The 12,159-nt window shown below is 41.1% G+C and overlaps 1 protein-coding gene and 1 long non-coding RNA gene across 6 annotated transcripts in view; one reads left to right on the plus strand and one right to left on the minus strand.

Annotated features, from left to right (window-relative positions):
• Positions 1-651: 651 nt before the first annotated feature.
• LOC117357892 lies at positions 652-2,720 on the minus strand. The gene is made up of 2 exons (XR_004538891.1): positions 2,688-2,720; positions 652-1,364 (listed from the first exon to the last, which is right to left on the minus strand). It is a non-coding gene; the product is annotated as an uncharacterized LOC117357892 (long non-coding RNA).
• Positions 2,721-2,864: 144 nt separating this feature from the next.
• Positions 2,865-12,159, plus strand: part of VSNL1 (visinin like 1) — a 292,198-nt gene continuing 282,903 nt past the window's right edge. The window contains exon 1 of one of the 5 annotated variants that reach the window (XM_033939130.1): positions 2,865-3,105. The gene's annotated coding sequence lies outside the window, so the exon portion shown is untranslated. Of the gene's footprint in view, positions 3,106-3,371; positions 3,722-3,916; positions 4,188-4,930; positions 4,954-12,159 lie in introns of those variants that run through there. The other 4 variants (XM_033939129.1, XM_033939127.1, XM_033939128.1 and 1 more) reach the window with 4 other exon arrangements.

The following is a 12,159-nucleotide window of genomic DNA, read 5'->3' on the forward strand; positions in this document are numbered from 1 at the left end:
CTTACAAGTTTCATTTCTTCTACTAGCTCCATCAAGATATTTTTAAAGGATCATATTTCAGCAATTAGGATGTCAAGCAGTGTATCGGAGTTGTTCGATGCCATTTTATCGAGTGAGCAGGGGTCATGTTTGGGCTGCTTTCCACTTGGTAAAGCGGTGGTAGAAGTTTCCATTTTGAAATTTTTTGATGATGCTATCTGTGGTGAATGTAATTTATTTATTTGGTTCATTTTATATCCTGTCCTCCCCAACAAGTTCAGAACAGGTTACGAGGTTGAAAAACATAATGCATACAGAAACGGGTTATAAATTTATATGTGTATAGTACAGATTGATCTTAGTTTGAAATACAGAGTGAAGTTTGGCAAACAATTTGGTCATCTTATGTTAACGTACACAGATTGGATTTAGTTCAGTGTACATTTAACATACATGTAATTGGAAAGGAGTGACTAAATAAATAGTCTGTTAGATTGAAAGAGGTGGATTGTAGATGTGATGATGTGTTAGTCCAATAAAGTGATAAGGGCTAAAAGGTGCTGGGGTTAAGATACTGTACTTGGATGTTCTACTAAGAGGATACTAAGCAAAAGGATTTATAGGAAGAGGTAAATTTATTGCTTTCCTAAAGCTCAGAAGTCCTTTTAGGGATCCAATATGAGGAGGCAGTTGATTCCAGTAGCTTGGTAGGAAATGGGATTAGGATCGGTGGCTGGCGCTCTGGAGATGGAGGGCACGACCAGGGGGTATTTGCAGATTAAGAGGTTTGGAATGCAATTCCATCTATAAGAGACTTAAACTCTTCAACTCTTCCGTAGAACACTGAAAACATTTTTATTTTCCAAGCATCTAACAACCTGTTCTGCTTAATTTTCCTTACTGTTATTTTATGCCTTTCGGTTTATCTTTTCTCTTTCTTCTTCTTTTTTATTTTTTACTAATATTGTTAGTTTATTTCATGATTGTTAACAGAGTCGAGTTCCATTTTCATGTATAAATGTAAGTTTTATTTGTTTTTCCTCCTGGGAGCAAGTCTGTTTGAGACGTAAGGAGGAAGCTTGGCTGATATGTAGCTGGGCACCATGTTGTGTAAGGACTTGTATGCTATTTCTAAGCCCTTAAAGATACAGTGTTTAGTAATGGGTAGCAGCAGGCTGATGATAGCGCTTTGTGGGTCGCAAGCATGGAGATTCTTTAGGAGTCCAATTGCGACATTTTGTACGTGTTGTAGGTGCTGGAGATTTTGTGCTGTCAGTCCGTTGGATAGTGCATTGCAGTAGTCCATGCAGGGTGAAGTCAGGTTCAGAGAAGTAGTTTCTTATTTTCTGGAGCTGCTGGATACAGTAGAATGAGGAGGAGACTACCTGAGAATATGATAGGAGAATAAAAGTCCTGAGAATGTGAATTCAGTTGGGAAAGTCCAGGAAAGAGTCAAATTTCTTCATAGAACAGGCCTACATGACAGAGCAATCACTCTATGCGTCTGCTCAGTTTGCTTGCTAGGATCCGCTACCCCCCCCCCCCCCACCAGATCGTTGTTATTTGTGAAGAGTTGATCTACGAGTACATTCAACCCTACATTTCGTGGAAGCTCATAGTTATTACACATAACTTATGGTTGTTACTGTCTGTGGGATTTTTTTTGTTGACAAACGATATATTGGCAGATATCAATTGATCAATTTTTGGCGGGAGATCCCACATGGGACTAAGGGTCCGATTCACCCACCTGCCTGATCGTGCCCGATCTGGAGCCGATTTGCGGCAGGCCAACTGATCCACAACGGGCTAGCATGCTAATGCTTGGAGGAACACCTCCCACCGACCACATGGATCACTAGTGAGGGATCCTGATGCATGTGCAGACCATCTTCTGTGCCTGTAGATGGTCTGCGCATGAGGTTTTTTTTTTGTCCGTAAACTGCTTTTTAATTTTTTGACTTTTTTTTTACTCACAAGCCCGTGGTTTTAACCCATGGGTTTAAAGTGGGTTAAAACCACCGGCTCACGCTGCAAGGCAGCCAGCATTATTTTTCGGGGCAGAGAAGAGAGCGGGGTGGCAAACGGGAGAAAAGAAATAAAATAAAATCTGATGGGTGGGGGAAGGTAGAAGAAACTCCTCATTACTTTGAAATTCAATTTTTTGAATAGTAGCACATGATATGGTCAAACCACCACCACTTTTAAGCAATCTATCCCCTCTTGTTTCCAATATTAATCGGGACAGAGCTGGATTTTTGTTCAAGCGACTGGTCCTCACCAGTCACTTGTTTTTGGCTTGGCCAGCCCAGTCGGTGTGCCTTGTTTAGTTTAGTGAATCGCATCCTTCCTATATTTGCATGCCATTTCCCTTATTTGTATACGCAGATTGGATTGGGTGCAGACAGGATCAGCACAAAGGTTAGTGAATCCGGTCGGAGGAAAATTGGGTCGCAAAAGTGGTTGGAACACGATCAGTGTCCTTAGTGAATCTCTAGCCCATAGCTGTTACTCTCCTCCTGTTCGCTAGGGCGGATCTTACAATTTGATTAAAGGGAAAACAAGGGAAACCTTAACCAGTGAACTGTGTTAATGACGAACCCTTCAGCAAGGCACCGTTCTAGGACAACATAGATTGTCCCTGGAAACAATTCCCTGAAATCAGAAACTTACCCATATCTAGCAACTTTAATTATTTAAGGACTTACCGGGTCCCCAGCGTTATGTAGGAAGCATATTTTACGCCCCCCCCCCCCCCGGTCAGGTCAAAACTGTTACTAATTTCAACAGACAAGCTCTTTAGGGGTTCTTGTATAGAGCTTCCCCCCCCCCCCCCCGAGTCCTGCTGAGATAAATTCTTGGAGCACAGCTGTCAGCCATCGCTGAGGGTGCCCTGAATAATAGCGCTGCAATGCAGGCAAGCACCTTTGGCACCCAAACTCAAGGTACTGAAAGCGAGCTCCCACGCGGCATCCGCCTAAAAACAGCACGCAGGAACTACAACGTTTCAGGCTACGTCAGAGACGCCGTTAAAGAGACTACCGTACTTGTTCAGGTAATTTTTTTTTTTTTCCCCCCTAGCGAGATCGCTCCGTAAGCCACCTTGAAACACCTCTGCCACTGCTGGTAAGCCCTGCTGATTGAAGCCGAAGCCCCAAGGTGTTACTGTAGATAAACTGTTTTTTGTTTTTTTTAAAAAAAAGCCTCTGAAAACGGCGCTGATATTGGCAGGCATTTAGTTTCGGAGCAGATAACCCCCGGTGACTGAAACAGAGCCCCAGGTGTAAAAACCATCTTCTTCCGCACGGCTTGATCTCTGATTAGGAAGTACTGATAGTAGAGTAAAAAAGAAAAATAACGAAAGAGAGATCGGTTCCTGCTTTACCAGGCGGATGAACTGTTTGGGGGAAAGGCGCATTCACGCATGCCCAGAGAGTTTTTCTAGTCTCTTCTGGGTTTCTGAGAGAGGGTCCGGTCTGCAACCGTCAGGATGACGTAAACCATTATGTGTGGCTGATTATAATCCTGCTTGTCCATGGAGAAGAGGGATTTTAAAGCGAGCTGTGGAGAGCAACGCCGACCGGAATTCACCCTCCGTTTGAATTAGAACAACGGCAAAAAAAAAAAAAAACAACAACCCCAACCTAAAAACAGCAGCAAAATTTCAAAATAATACAGCCGCCCCTTAGATCTGCCTTGTTGAGCTTGGCATATTGCATTAGGTGACTGCACAGCGTTAACTGTAAGTGTGACCATCTGCATACTCTTTGGTAGCATAATCGGCGTTGAAACTGCCAGGGAAAAAAAAAATTTGAAATACGTCTCAGCTGGCCGATGCACAAAGGTTATGATTAGGGCTGTGCTCGTGTCGTCTGTATGCAATAAACTATGGTTTCAATACCCAGGCGGGCGCGAATAAATGGGCTCAAGTGCTTGGCTGGCTGTCGCTTTCTCGTTATTTATCACGAACGAAGGGGGAAGAGGTGTAGGTTGGAGAGTGCGTAGGTTAGGGCATGAAGGGAATGAAATAGCTGGAGCCATGGAGATGCTACAGACCGTGGTTTTTTACTTTGAGCCCTAAAATGGAGAAACCCGCGCTTGTGTCGGATGCAGTGCAGGGGAAGAAGTTGCGCCTCGACTGATGCAGTGGGAGGTAGAAGACGAATTCGAAGCAGGTGCTCTCCTCCCGTCCAGGCAGCATTTTTGAGGCAAGCAAATAGTCTAAAGGCTGTCGTGAAGGAGATGCTCGTGAAAATTGCGGGAAGGATTTTAGGGCTTGGATTAACGTGATTCTACTTTTGCTGCTGGAAGACGTTTTTATAGTGCCTGCTTGCTTTTTAGTTATTTATTTATAGCTTTTTCAAATTACATACCAAGTAATCACTTGTACAGAAAGTGAGTTAGTGAAGATATGACTTATAACCCATATAAATCGCAATCAAACCTGCCTGCTTGCTACCGAGCAAAGTTCAGCGCAGCTTCATCTTTAAATAGAACTGCTTCAGCTGAAGGAAGTGTGGCTCGTCCTGCAGTGCTCGTTTAGTTGCTGCTTTGCAGATAATGAAATTAATTATATTGTAATGGGGTTAATAAATATTAATACAAACGAAGTCGACAGTAAAAAAAAAAAAAAAATACCCTTTTGAATTATTGCTTCCTTAAAACCTTCATCTGAAGAAAAGCTATATCTATTCAATAAGAGAATAATCATTCTGCTGCTGATAATTGTAATAAACAATCTCTGGTGAGCCAAGGTCATACTCATTAGGAAAAGCAAATTGCTGAAATGCTCCTGGTTAGTTCCCTTTTCGTTCTGGTAGCTTTTGAACAGGAAGAACTGCTACCTCCAGGCTTATTGCTTTTATACCTATTATTGTTTTCTCTTGTCAATGGGTTTGCTGCATTGGTGTTCATGGTTAGACGTGATCAGTCCTAGTTAACTCCATCCTCTGTGGTTGCTTGGAATTGAACGAGGTGGGCAAAAATGGTGGTGGTGATAAAGGCAAAAGCTACTGTTGGATATGTGCAGTTGCTTCACTTGAACGAGATAGGATGGGTTATTTTATTGTACCTAGCCAAAAGTTGCCCAGAGGAGGGTAACGGCAGGATTTTATGCAGGGAAGTAAATTAGATACCGAACCAAGATAAATTTGATATCGTTTCTAATTTCAGTCATGTTAGACGTTCAGGTTTTGCTTCAAAAATGATTTACATCTTGAAACGTAGTTTATTCTCTCCCCCTTTCAGTTTCTATGTGTGTTTGATGTAGATCTTTTTAAAAAATGCCTTTTTTGGGTTCTGCATGGTTTCTTCTTGCAAGGAGTTGATCTGATACTAAGGCAGTTGTGTTGGAAAAGGAGGAAAATGACACTGTCCTTATAGATGTTTCAGCGGACATCATGGCTGGGATTTTTTTTGTGTGTGTGTGTATAGAAGCACCAAAATCTTTGTTCTTACTGTTGGTGAGGTTTGGAGCAAAATGCAGAAAATTTATATTTGGCAATTTCTTGGATTATTTATTAGATTGTTTTCCCTGTCCAGATTTAGTCATCTTGAAGGTATAAAGAAGCTTATAGTGCACTATAAATCTCTATACTTGCCTCCCATCTTCCTACCATAAGCACAAGCTCCTTAATGCTGAGGGGAAAGGAAGATGCAGTGTGTAGCATCCACTGTCCTTAACAACTCCTCTGTCTTTCTGCAATGGCATTTCTTTGCTGACGGCTAATTAAATATAAAGCAATGCTGTGAATTATTGTACCCAATATTAAGCCAATTACATTACTTTAGATCTAACACAAGGGGAAATGATTTTTGTATATTTTACCCACCTTGTAGCTATCATGTATGGCCACATATAGCTTTTTTATTATTAATATTTGAACTAGTGAGGACATCTGGGGAGGAGGAAGAAAACTTTTTCAAAGTTATCTCCAATCAGGGTGATCAGTTTTGGGGTTGTTTTGTTTTTGCCATTTTAATATGGTTTAAAATAATGAATTCCTGTGGTATGATGAGTGTTGAAATTACGCATTGAGTGTTTTGTAGTATTATGCAGGTATTAGTCATATTTAATTCTTTTCTCTTGTAAGCCAATATAATTCAAACGATAAACTTGTTAAGCTGATTGACCTTTTACATAAACTGAAAGGTTGTTAGATATATGTGTTGACAGAACCCAGCAGCATTCATGTGCCAGTAATGTTGCAGGAGAAAATGACTTTGATACAGAGTGATAGAGTAGAACTATAAGGTCACATTTTCTACCTGCAGCAGCAGTTTTTCATGTGCCAGCCCTCCAAATGTCACGTATGCTACAGATCTTCTTCCCCCTCCCCTTAAATGCAGAATAACATATTCACATCCAGAATATGCCATTCTAAAGATTATCCTGTGTAGAAATTAGTGGATCAATTTTGTAGTTCTCTGACATTGTTTATCCCATGCAAAGAAATCATTAAATGATTTTTTTTTTTTTTTTTTTGCAGCCAGTTGGTGAAGGATTTACTGGTTAGGTGGCTAAGATGTTCTGATACAGTCTGCAGTGCTGTACATTATAGCCTTATCAGGATTTCATTAATTAGATCAGTAGCACTGCTGTTGATGTGGGTATGAATTCAACTGCAATCAAATGTCTGCAAATCTGTTAGTATAGGTAGAAATGTTACTATACAAATAAAAACTATCCAATACCATCATACTAGAATAATTTCTACCTCTTCCTACTTTGCAAGTGTTTTAATGATTTATTTACAAACTCCTGCTCTTAGTCTGTTCAGCTATCAAAGTTTTCACTCTGAAATACAGGAAGATGCTTTAGTTCTCTTTTCTGTTCCGTATCTAAATGTTGCTAGTGTTTCAGTGATCCAGTGTTCATATCCTGTTTAATCTTATCACTCAACAGCCCACATTGGATCATGCTATCTACCAGAAATGTAGTGATAGAATATTTGTGTATTGCCAGTGTACCTAGCACTGTACAAGATAATGCCTTTGGCTACAATGTTTGTGCCGCCAGATATTTACAACCTTAAGTTTGTTTACAGAGAGCTTCCTTAACCCAGTCAGGGTCCCAGAGTAAGCAGAGAGGTATATCGCTTTCTGAAGTAACCAGATGCTGCATTGTTACTACCACAGTACTACTATTTATCATTTCTATAGCACTGAAAGGTGTACAGCCCTTGTTTCTGTGGTTTTCAATCTTTTTGTGGCCATATCCCCATGGTCACAGTCAAATAAAATCATGTGACCCTCTCAGAGGTGCAAAATAATGAAGCACCCGTGAAGAGCTCACACAGAGTATGTCCCAGGGCGGGTTTTGTGACCCCATTTGGAGTCCCAAGCCACAGGTTGGGAAGCTCCGTCTTGTTTTAAGAAAGTTAATTTGTAGAGTGTGGGCATTATTGTGAGGTAGATAAGCAGTGAATGAAGGAGTGAAGAAGACACACCTCTTAAATGAGGTTTTGATGCACTGTATATGTTTTCTGTGTCATGGTTTCTTTTGCTGTTCACTAGGCCAGTTAGGCCTTACACTGGGCTTTTAGGTTCTCTTAGATGGTGCTCGCTTTTGTGAAAAGCTTGTGCACATAGATAAACAATGATGTTTTACCCAGACATAAAGGGCAAAGGGCCTTGAATTTGATACACTGCCTTTCTGTGGTTTAATCAAAGCAGTTTACATTAATTAAATACTGGTACTTTTTCTGTCCTTAAAGGGCTCACAATCATCTTTTTTTTTTTTTTTTGTACCGGAGGCAATTGAGGGTCAAGTGTCTTGATCAGGATTGCAAGGAGTCACAGTAGTAACTGAACCCAGTTATTCAGGTTCTCCATTCACTGCACTAAACACTAGGCTACTCTGCCACTCCAAAATACATGTACATAGTAAGTAATACACTTCTTGAAGCTGATGTGTTAAAGTGCACTAATATTGGCTGTTAATGCATCATAAAGGCATACCTGCAAAAACATAACTGTTCCCTTTTGTGTTAACAGATCTGCTTTCACTTTTGCTCATTTTAACCTCAGTAATTTTTCTCTGTAATAACAATTAATGAACTACTTTGCATCTTTTTAAGTAATTAATACTGATTTTCTTTTTGCAATGACAGTTCTGTTAGCAGAGCCATCTGATTTATGCTTCTTATAATGTATCTCAACCCTTGTGAAAACATTGTTGCTTTTATCCATGATTTTCATATTTGTGCTGGGCATTCTTAAATTGAATTGTAATTGGTAAATCAGTTTATTTATATGGGATATTCAGATCAAGTTAATGTAAGACATTAGTATCCTGCAGATCTTGTCCTCAGCAGTCTGTGTACCTGAGGTAAACTAGCAAATTTACAGTATATTTATCTTAGGTTGTGGTGGTGTTTATATCCAGAGGTTTGGAGAAAACAAGTATAAAGTGCACAAATGTTTTTGTGTTTCCAGTAATGTTAGGATACAAATACTGTATTTATGAATTTTGATTGTTTAGGGAACATTAAGATCTGAAACAAACAGGCATTATTTGAGGTGCTTTATGGGAAAGATGATTTAAAAAACCCCCACAGAGGACACAAAAGGCTGATGTGCAATTATCCTCTTTTGCTAAATAAGGCTGTTATGTCCTGAATAGAGATTTCAGATGAATAAGGAATTAATTGCTAGTAAATACACTTATTCATGACTGTGATTAAAAGCCAAACTATATTTTTAGAAGGTACTCGGGGCTAGATTTACTAACCTTCCGATCCATGTTCGATCTGTGGGCGATTAGAGGCAGGCCGACCAATTCACCAACCATCTTCATGCAAATGGGAGCGATCAGAGGCACACCCCAACTGACTGCATGGATCGCTAGAGCCCTGACAGTAGTGACAGGAGAAGCAGCTTCCTGTCACTGCTGTCAGGGCTTCTGCCGGATTTTTAATTTTTTTTTTTTAGTCAGGCAGATATTTTATGTGTTTTACACATGCAAAATATCAGCCCGATTTTAAAAAAAATTAACCCACCCCTCTCTCTCCCAACAAATGCCCCGTTCCCCCTCCCTTCTCGAACCCCTCCAAAAATGTGCCCTGCCGCAACCCTTTACAATTATGGTAGGAGGGTTCCCACTCCCTCCTGCCATCGGTCCCACTCCCAACTTTCCCACCCACCCACCAATTAAAAAACAAACAGCAGGAAAGATGCCAACTTCCTCCTGCCACCCACCAGATGCCCTTCCCCGCTCCCCTCCCCGTACCTTTAACGGAGCAGGAGGAGTGCTCAATCCCCTTTGCTCCAATGTCTCCTATGACAAGTCTGAGGCCTTAGGCCCCGTCCCGGTGCTTCATGTGATGCACGGGGTGAGGCCTAAGGCCCTGATTGGCTCAGACTCGTCGTGGGCTCCTCCCTTAGCATCCAGTGGGTGGCAGGAGGGAGTTGGCATCCCTCCTGCCGGTTGTTTTTTGGTGGGTGGATGGGGAGTCGGGAGGGATTGAGTACCTCTCCTGCTCCCAACTTTTAGGTACGGGGAGGGGGGGAATGAGCCGGGCTGGGCTGGTTCAGTTGGTGGCAGGAGAGAGTTGGCATCCCTCCTGCCATATTCGCATGGGCGGAGAGGGCAGCGTCAGGTGGAGTGGTTGGTGGCAGAAGGGAGTGGGCATCCCTCCTGCCATTTGTGGGTCATGTTTGTTGGAGAGGGGGGCCCTCGGCCGTTTTTTTGATAGTCTGCCTGTCTTTTCATTTTTTTTTTATGGGGCAGATATTTTGCGTGTGTAACAAACGCAAAATATGTGTGCCATGGGAAAAAAAATGAAAAGACAGGCACACCTATCAAAAAATGCTCCCCCCCCCAAACAAACACGGGAGATTTCAGGGCGGCAATGGAGTAGGAGAGTGGGCAGGGACGTGTGCGACTGGTCCCCAGCAGTCACTTCTTCTGTTGATCAGCCAGCCCAGTAGCCCAGTCGGTATCCCAGATTTGTTTAGTGAATCGCGTCTCTGCCTACTTTGCATGCCGTTTCCCCTCCTTTACATGCATGAATCAGAACCGGATCGAAGAAGAGGTTAATGAATCGGATCGGAGGGAAATCGGGTCGCAAAGGGGTCGTAAACCGATTGGTACGCAATTGGTTTGCTTCGTGAATCTAGCCCAATGTCTCTTTTTGGGGTTTTTTTTTTTTTTTTTAAGATATATATTTCTACAATAGAATTGTTTGTTGTTACAAATATTCTGAGCTGTTTTGTCAGTAAAACAAGGCACTTCTCAAGGAGTAACACCTTTTGCTTTGGCTAGCCATATTACTTTGAATCAAACTTTGCATTTGATTTTGCTTATAAATAGTTCATAAGGTGCTAAAAATGGAATAAGGGTTTGTTTCCATTAGGTCTATGTGCTTATTGCCTGATGCACTAACCATTTTTCTGATGGGTATAAATTGGAGACATTTTTTCATGCATGTGGCTCTGAGAAGCAAACTCTTTTTTTGAATTTGAAAGTAGATTTATTATTCATCATTTTCTAAATATGAGCCCAGGGTGAATTATGTTTAAGTACATGAGCCATTTCTCAAAAGGGCTTACCGTCTAAGTTGTACCTGAGGCAGTGGAGAATGCAATGACCTATCCAAAGTCACAAAGTGTAAAATTTGAAGTTATCATGGCTTAACCCTTTCAGGACCATAAGGATCGTAGGCCAATTTTTGTGGTTTTGACGACATTTTTATGGTAAAAAGGGCTTGCAGATGCCAAAAAATTGATTTTTTTTGTGAAATATCATTATTTTTTTTTAAAAAAATCAAACTTCTGGCTTATGGACAGTGTGGCAAGTGAATCTTCTCGTCAATCTGGCAATGACGCTAATGAATGAATGTCGGAACCAGTTTGTTTACATAAAGGCAGTATCATATGGAATCCGTACATATCAAATTTAGAACTGTAGACTATCCCAATCAAAATTTATAGGATTTTAAAGTTATGGGACAAATATGTCCCTTGGTCCTGAAAGGGTTATTAATATGGCACCTTTTGGGGACGTTCCCAGTATTATATATTACAGGTTGTGCATTAACATTCACATTAACGCATGATACCTGCTCCTGGTTAACATAGAAGCAATTGTTACCTCCCTTTAGGAGGTAGTAAGTGGTCCTGCATTAAATCTGCATTAATGTGCAGTCAGCTATCTACCAAATGCCTACCACACCCACTGTCTACCCATGCCATTCCCCTTGACGCAATGCACAGTTTACTGTATGGTAACCGCTAAAATTACCACAAAGCAAATGGGAGGGCCTTGAGGGCAGGGAGCCTTGTTGAAAAGGGGGAATATGATACAAAGGGACTTCAGGAGAAGGGTGAGCTTTATGAACTATTGCCCGACTCCTTTAAGATGTATTCCAGAGAGCATTGTGGCCTGATCTATTCTTTCCAAGGAATAACACAGTTTCAGTTGTGTTTATTTGATTTACATAATAGTGAGGTGTTTTGCATGATTTGCATCTCTTTATACTCTATCTCGTGATAATCAACATTAACGTGTTACACAATAAAACACAAATCATTTTAATGAGTATAAGGGTCAAATAACATATGTTATTATTGTAACACACCTTAATAACTAACACCCTAATTGTGTGATTTATTAGACATGCAGGCCCAGATTCTCTATACGATGCCAATATTGGCAACCACCTAAGAATTGGCTGCCCACTGTGTGCTAATCACATGACTGTGCCTCCGAGTGTTGGAAATATAGGCCAGGGTTTTCCAGGCATACATTTCCAGCTCCTATCTTTGTCTTGAATCACACCTAAGTAGGCACTTTAGGCTGCCTAACGCCACTTCTGGTGTTAGCCATGCTCACAGTGACATTAGGCAGACTAAAGTGCCTACAAAGGTGCAATTCTGGCACCAACGTTTAGGCACCGGTAGGCACTTTAACCAGCATCTTTTGCCATTTTAAATTACAATTCTTAACTAAGGCGCCTGTAGAACACCATTTATAGAATTTCCCCATAGATCCTGCAGTTTGTACTTTGATGAGATAATATGTAGTCTAGTCCACTGTTCTTCAACTGCCGGTCCGCAGGAAATTTCTGCTGGTCCGTGAGGGCCGGCAAGATTGATTAACTTCAATTTCCTGCCGGTCCGCACAGGGTCAAATAACATATGTTATTATTGTAACACACCTTAATAACTAACACCCTAATT

The sequence above is a fragment of the Geotrypetes seraphini genome, chromosome 3, assembly GCF_902459505.1.
Source record: "Geotrypetes seraphini chromosome 3, aGeoSer1.1, whole genome shotgun sequence".
NCBI lineage: Eukaryota > Metazoa > Chordata > Amphibia > Gymnophiona > Dermophiidae > Geotrypetes > Geotrypetes seraphini.